This window comes from Triticum dicoccoides, chromosome 4B, assembly GCF_002162155.2.
Source record: "Triticum dicoccoides isolate Atlit2015 ecotype Zavitan chromosome 4B, WEW_v2.0, whole genome shotgun sequence".
In the NCBI taxonomy this organism is placed as follows: Eukaryota; Viridiplantae; Streptophyta; class Magnoliopsida; order Poales; family Poaceae; genus Triticum; species Triticum dicoccoides.
The window spans coordinates 5,143,487-5,151,576 of record NC_041387.1 but is presented as its reverse complement, the minus strand read 5'-3'; positions in this window follow the sequence as shown (position 1 = coordinate 5,151,576).

Genomic DNA, 8,090 nt, shown 5'->3' with positions numbered 1-8,090 from the left:
GGGGGTCTTTCCTTCCCCCCTCTCTCCTCCTTCCCCCTTCTCCTACTCCTACTAGGAAAGTAGGAGTCCTACTCCCGGTGGGAGTAGGACTCCCCCCTTGGCGCGCCCTCCTCTTTGGCCGTTCGCCTCCCCCTAGCTCCTTTATATACGGGGGCGGGGGGGGGGCACCCCAAGACACACAAGTTGATCATTGATCTTTAGCTGTGTGCGGTGCCCCCCTCCACCATAATTCACCTCGGTCATATCGTAGCGGTGCTTAGGTGAAGCCCTGCGTCGGTAGCTTCATCAACACCGTCATCACGCCCTCGTGCAGACGGAACTCTTCCTCGAAGCTCTACTGGATCGTGAGTTCATGGGACGTCACCGAGCTGAACGTGTGCAAATTGCGGAGGTGCCATACTTGGATCGGTCGATCGTGAAGACATACGACTACATCAACTGCATTGTCATAACGCTTCCGCTTACGGTCTATGAGGGTACGTGGACGACACTCTCCCCTCTCGTTGCTATGCATCACCATGATCTTGCGTGTGTGTAGGAATTTTTTTGAAATTACTATGTTCCCCAACAGTGGTATAAGTGCCAGGTTTATGCGTAGATGTTATATGCACGAGTAGAACACAAGTGAGTTGTGGGCAATACAAGTCATACTGCTTACCAGCATGTCATACTTTGGTTCGGCGGTATTGTTGGATGAAGCGGCCCGGACCGGCATTACGCGTACGCTTACGCGAGACTGGTTCTACCGATGTGCTTTGCACATAGGTGGCTGGCGGGTGTCAGTTTCTCCAACTTTAGTTAAACCGAGTGTGGCTACACCCGGTCCTTGAGAAGGTTAAAACAACACTAACTTGACGAAATATCATTGTGGTTTTGATGTGTAGGTAAGAACGGTTCTTGCTCAGCCCGTAGCAGCCACGTAAAACATGCAACAATAAAGTGGACGACGTCTAACTTTTTTGTAGGTTATGTTGTGATGTGATATGGTAAGACATGATGCTAAATTTTATTGTATGAGAGGATCATGTTTTGTAACAAAGTTATCGGCAACTGGCAGGAGCCATATGGTTGTCGCTTTATTTTATGCAATGCAATCGCCCTGTAATTGATTTACTTTATCACTAAGCGGTAGCGATAGTCGTAGAAGCAATAGTTGGCGAGACGACAACGATGCTACGATGAAGATCAAGGTGTCGCACCGGTGACGATGGTGATCATGACGGTGCTTTGAAGATGGAGATCAAAGGCACAAGATGATGATGGCCATATCATATCACTTATATTGATTGCATGTGATGTTTATCTTTTATGCATCTTATTCTGCTTTGATGGACGGTAGCATTATAAGATGATCTCTCACTAAATTTCAAGGTATAAGTGTTCTCCCTGAGTATGCACCACTGCCAAAGTTCGTCGTGCCGAGACACCACGTGATGATCGGGTGTGATAAGCTCAACGTTCACATACAACGGGTGCAAGCCAGTTTTGAACATGCAGAAATACTCGGGTTAAACTTGACGAGCCTAGCATATGCAGATATGGCCTCGGAACACTGAGACCGAAAGGTCGAACGTGAATCATATAGTAGATATGATCAACATAGTGATGTTCACCATTGAAAACTACTCCATCTCACGTGATGATCGGTTTTGGTTTAGTTGATTTGGATCACGCGATCACTTAGATGATTAGAGGGATGTCTATCTAAGTGGGAGTTCTTAAGTAATATGATTAATTGAACTTAAATTTATCATGAACTTAGTACCTGATAGTATTTTGCTTGTCTATGTTGTTCTAGATAGATGGCCCGCGCGGTTGTTCCGTTGAATTTTAATGCGTTCCTTGAGAAAGCTAAGTTGAAAGATGATGGTAGCAATTACACGGACTGGGTCCGTAACTTGAGGATTATCCTCATTGATGCACAGAAGAATTACGTCTTGGAAGCACCGCTGGGTGCCAGGCCTGCTGCAGATGCAACTGACGACGTTAAGAACGTCTGTCAGAGCAAAGCTGATGACTACTCGATAGTTCAGTGTGCCATGATTTAGGGCTTAGAACCGGGACTTCAACGACGTTTTGAACGTCATGGAGCATATGAGATGTTCCAGGAGTTGAAGTTAATATTTCAAGCAAATGCCCAGATTGAGAGATATGAAGTCTCCAATAAGTTCTATAGCTGCAAGATGGAGGAGAATAGTTCTGTCAGTGAACATATACTCAAAATGTCTAGGTATAATAATCACTTGATTCAACTGGGAGTTAATCTTCCTGATGATAGTGTCATTGACAGAATTCTTCAATCACTGCCACCATGCTACAAGAGCTTCATGATGAACTATAATATGCAAGGGATGAACAAGACAATTCCCGAGCTCTTTGCAATGCCAAAAGGCTGCGGATGTAGAAATCAAGAAGGAGCATCAAGTGTTGAGGGTCAATAAGACCACCAGTTTCAAAAAAAAAGGGTAAAGGGAAGAAGAAGGGGAACTTCAAGAAGAGCAGCAAACAAGTTGTTGCTCAAGAGAAGAAACCTAAATCTGGACCTAAGCCTAAGACTGAGTGCTTCTACTGCAAAGGGACTGGTCACTGGAAGCGGAACTGCCCCAAGTATTTGGCGGATAAGGATGGCAAGGTGAACAAAGGTATATGTGATATACATGTTATTGATGTGTACCTTACTAGAACTCGCAGTAGCACCCGGGTATTTGATACTGGTTCTGTTGCTAATATTTGCAACTCGAAACAGGGACTATAGATTGGGCGAAGATTGGCTAAGGACGAGGTGACGATGCACGTGGAAAATGGTTCCAAAGTCGATGTGATCGCCGTCGGCATGCTACCTCTACTTCTACCTTCGGGATTAGTTTTAGACCTGAATAATTGTTATTTGGTGCCAGCGTTAAGCATGAACATTATATCTGGATCTTGTTTGATGCGAGACGGTTATTCATTTAAATCTGAGAATAATGGTTTTTCTATTTATACGAGTAATATCTTTTATGCTCATGCACCCTTAAAGAGTGGTCTATTTATCTTGAATCTCGATAGTAGTGATAGACATATTCATAATGTTGAAGCCAAAAGATGCAGAGTTGATAATGATAGTGCAACTTATTTGTGGCACTGCCGTTTAGGTCATATTGGTGTAAGACGCGCATGAAGAAACTCCATACTGATGGACTTCTGGAATCATTTGATTATGAATCACTTGGTACTTGTGAACCAAGACTTATGGGCAAGATGACTAAAACGCCGTTCTCCGGAACAATGGAGCGAGCAACAGTTTTGTTGGAAATCATACATACTGATGTATGTGGTCCAATGAATATTGTAGCTCGCGGCGGTATCGTTATTTTCTCACCTTCACAGATGATTTAAGCAGATATGGGTATATCTACTTAATGAAACATAAGTCTGAAACATTTGAAAAGTTCAAAGAATTTCAGAGTGAAGTTGAAAATCATCGTAACAAGAAAATAAAGTTTCTACGATCTGATCGTGGAGGAGAATATTTGAGTTACGAGTTTGGTCTACATTTAAATCAATGCGGAATAGTTTTGCAACTCAGGCCACCTGAAACACCACAGCGTAATGGTGTGTCCGAACATCGTAATCGTACTTTACTAGATATGGTGCGATCTATGATGTCTCTTACTGATTTACCGCTATCGTTTTGGGGTTATGCTTTAGAGACGACTGCATTCACGTTAAATAGGGCACCATCGAAATCCGTTGAGACGACGCCTTATGAACTATGGTTTGGCAAGAAACCAAAGTTGTCATTTCATAAAGTTTGGGGCTGGGATGCTTATGTGAAAAAACTTCAACCTAATAAGCTTGAACCCAAATCGGAGAAATGCGTCTTCATAGGATGCCCAAAGGAGACTGTTGGGTACACCTTCTATCACAGATCCGAAGGCAAAATATTTGTTGCTAAGAATGGAACCTTTCTAGAGAAGGAGTTTCTCTCGAAAGAAGTGAGTGGGAGGAAAGTAGAACTTGATGAGGTAACTATACCTGCTCCCTTATCGGAAAGTAGTTCATCACAGAAACCGGTTCCTGTGACGCCTACACCAATTAGTGAGGATGCTAATGATATTGATCATGAAACTTCAGATCAAGTTACTACCGAACCTCGTAGGTCAACCGGAGTAAGATCCGCACCAGAGTGTTACGGTAATCCTATTCTGGAGGTCATGTTACTTGACCATGGCGAACCTATGAACTATGAGGAAGCGATGATGAGCCTAGAGTCCGCAAAATAGCTTGAGGCCATGAAATCTGAGATGGGATCCATGTGTGAGAACAAAGTGTGGACTTTAGTTGACTTGCCCGATGATCGGCAAGCCATCGAGAATAAATGGATCTTCAAGAAGAAGACTGACGCTGACGGTAATGTTACTGTCTACAAAGCTTGACCTGTTGCGAATGGTTTTTGATAAGTTCAAGGGGTTGACTACGATGAGACTTTCTCACATGTAGCGATGCTTAAGTCTGTCTGAATCATGTTAGCAATTGCTGCATTTTATGATTATGAAATTTGGCAAATGGATGTCAAAACTGCATTCCTGAATGGATTTCTGGAAGAAGAGTTGTATATGATGCAACCAGAAGGTTTTGTCGACCCTAAAGGTGCTAACAAAGTGTGCAAGCTCCAGCGATCCATTTATGGACTGGTGCAAGCCTCTCGGAGTTGGAATAAACGTTTTGATAATGTGATCAAAGCATATGGTTTTATACAGACTTTTGGAGAAGCCTGTATTTACAAGAAAGTGAGTGGGAGCTCTGTAGCATTTCTAATACTATATGTAGATGACATATTGTTAATTGGAAATGATATAGAATTTCTGGATAGCATAAAAGGATACTTGAATAAGAGTTTTTCAATGAAAGACCTCGGAAGCTGCTTACATATTGGGCATCAAGATCTATAGAGATAGATCAAGACGCTTAATTGGACTTTCAAAAAGCACATGCCTTGACAAAGTTTTTAAAAAGTTCAAAACAGATCAAGCAAAGAAAGGGTTCTTGCCTATGTTACAATGTGTGAAGTTGAGTCAGACTCAATGCCCGACCAATTCAGAAGATAGAGAGAAAATGAAAAATCTTCCCTATGCTTCAGCCATAGGCTCTATCATGTATGCAATGTTGTGTACCAGACCTGATGTGTGCCTTGCTATTAGTTTAGCAGGGAGGTACCAATGTAATCCAGGAGTGGATCACTGGACAGCGGTCAAGAATATCCTGAAATACCTGAAAAGGATTAAGGATATGTTTCTCGTTTATGGGGGTGACAAAGAGCTCGTCGTAAATGGTTATGTCGATGCAAGCTTTGACACTGATCCGGACGATTCTAAATCGCAAACCGGATACGTGTTTATATTAAACGGTGGAGCTGTCAGTTGGTGCAGTTCTAAACAAAGCATCGTGGCGGGATCTACGTGTGAAGCGGAGTACATAGCTGCTTCGGAAGCAGCAAATGAAGGAGTCTGGATGAAGGAGTTCATATCCGATCTAGGTGTCATACCTAGTGCATCAGGTCCAATGAAAATCTTTTGTGACAATACTGGTGCAATTGCCTTGGAAAAGGAATCCAGATTTCACAAGAGAATGAAGCACATCAAAAGACGCTTCAATTCCATCCGTGACCAAGTCCAGGTGGGAGACATCAAGATTAGCAAGATACATACGGATCTGAATGTTGCAGACCCGTTGACTAAGCCTCTCTCACGAGCAAAACATGATCAGTACCAAGACTCCATGGGTGTTAGAATCATTACTATGTAATCTAGATTATTCACTCTAGTGCAAGTGGGACACTGAAGAAAATATGCCCTAGAGGCAATAATAAAGTTATTATTTATTTCCTTATTTCATGATAAATTCTTATTATTCATGCTATAAATTGTATTAACCGGAAACATAATACATGTGCGAATTTATAGACAATAAAGTGTCACTAGTATGCCTCTACTTGACTAGCTCAATGATCAAAGATGGTTAAGGTTTCCTAACCATAGACATGAGTTGTCATTTGATAAACGGGATCACATCATTAGGAGAATGATGTGATTGACTTGACCCATTCCGTTAGCTTAGCACTTGATCGTTTCAGTTTACTGCTATGGCTTTCTTCATGACTTATACATGTTCCTATGACTATGAGATTATGCAACTGCCGATTACCGGAGGAACACTTTGTGTGCTACCAAACGTCACAATGTAACTGGGTGATTATAAAGGTGCTCTACAGGTGTTTCCGATGGTATTAGTTAAGTTGGCATAGATCGAGATTAGGATTTGTCACTCCGATTGTCGGAGAGGTATATCTCTCGGCCCTCTCGGTAATGCACATTACTATAAGCGTTGCAAGCATTGTGACTAATGAGTTAGTTACGGGATGATGCATTACAGAACGAGTAAAGACACTTGCCGGTAACGAGATTGAGCTAGGTATTGAGATACCGATGATCGAATCTCGGGCAAGTAACATACCGGTGACAAAAGGAACAACTGTTGGGGAACGTTGCAGAAAATTAAAAATTTTCCTACGGTTTCACCAAGATCCATCTATGAGTTCATCTAAGCAACGAGTCAAGGGAGAGAGATTGCATCTACATACCACTTGTAGATCACGTGCGGAAGCGTTCAAGGGAAGGGTGATGATGGAGTCGTACTCGCAGTGATTCGAATCACCGATGACCAAGTGCTAAACGGACAGCACCTCCGCGTTCAACACACGTACAGGACGGGAGACGTCTCCTCCTTCTTGATCCAGCAAGGGGGAAGGAGAGGTTGATGATGATCCAGCAGCACGACGGCGTGGTGATGGATGCAGCAGAACTCCGGCAGGGCTTCGCCAAGTTACTGCGGGAGGGGGACGAGGTGTAGCAGGGGGAGGGAGGCGCCAATGCACAGGGTGCGGCTTCCCTCCCCCCTGCCCTCCTTTATATAGGCCCCCAGGAGGGGCGCCGGCCCTGGGAGATCCAATCTCCCAAGGGGGCGGCGGCCAGGGAGGGTGGAGTGCCCCCCAAGGCATGTGGTGCGCCCCCCCACCCTAGGGTTTCAACCCTAGGTGCAGGGGGTGGGCCTAGGGGGGTGCACCAGCCCACTATGGGCTGGTTCCCCTCCCACTTCAGCCCATGGGGCCCTCCGGGATGGGTGGCCCCACCCGATGGACCCCCGGGACCCTTCCGGTGGTCCCGGTACAATACCGGGTGACCCCGAAACTTTCTCGATGGCCGAAATACCACTTCCTATATATAATTCTTTACCTCCGGACCATTCGGAAACTCCTCGTGACGTCCGAGATCTCATCCGAGACTCCGAACAACATTCGGTATGCTACATACTCATATTCATACAACCCTAGCGTCACCGAACCTTAAGTGTGTAGACCCTACGGGTTCGGGAGACATGCAGACATGACCGAGACGACTCTCCGGTCAATAACCAACGGCGGGATCTGGATACCCATGTTGGCTCCCACATGCTCCTCGATGATTTCATCGGATGAACCACGATGTCGAGGATTTGATCAACCCCGTATACAATTCCCTTTGTCAATCGGTACGTTACTTGCCCGAGACTCGATCGTCGGTATCCCAATACCTTGTTCAGTCTCATTACCAGCAAGTCACTTTACTCGTACCGTAATGCATGATCCCGTCACCAACCACTTGGTCACTTTGAGCTCATTATGATGATGCATTACCGAGTGGGCCCAGAGATACCTCTCCGTCATACAGAGTGACAAATCCCAGTCTCAATCCGTGTCAACCCAACAGACACTTTCGGAGATACATGTAGTGCACCTTTATAGTCACCCAGTTACGTTGTGACGTTTGGTACACCCAAAGCACTCCTACGGTATCCGGGAGTTACACGATCTCATGGTCTAAGGAAAAGATACTTGACATTGGAAAAGCTCTAGCAAATGAACTACAGGATCTTGTGCTATGCTTAGGATTGGGTCTTGTCCATCACATCATTCTCCTAATGATGTGATCCCATTATCAACGACATCCAATGTCCATAGCCAGGAAACCATGACTATCAGTTGATCAACGAGCTAGTCAACTAGAGGCTTA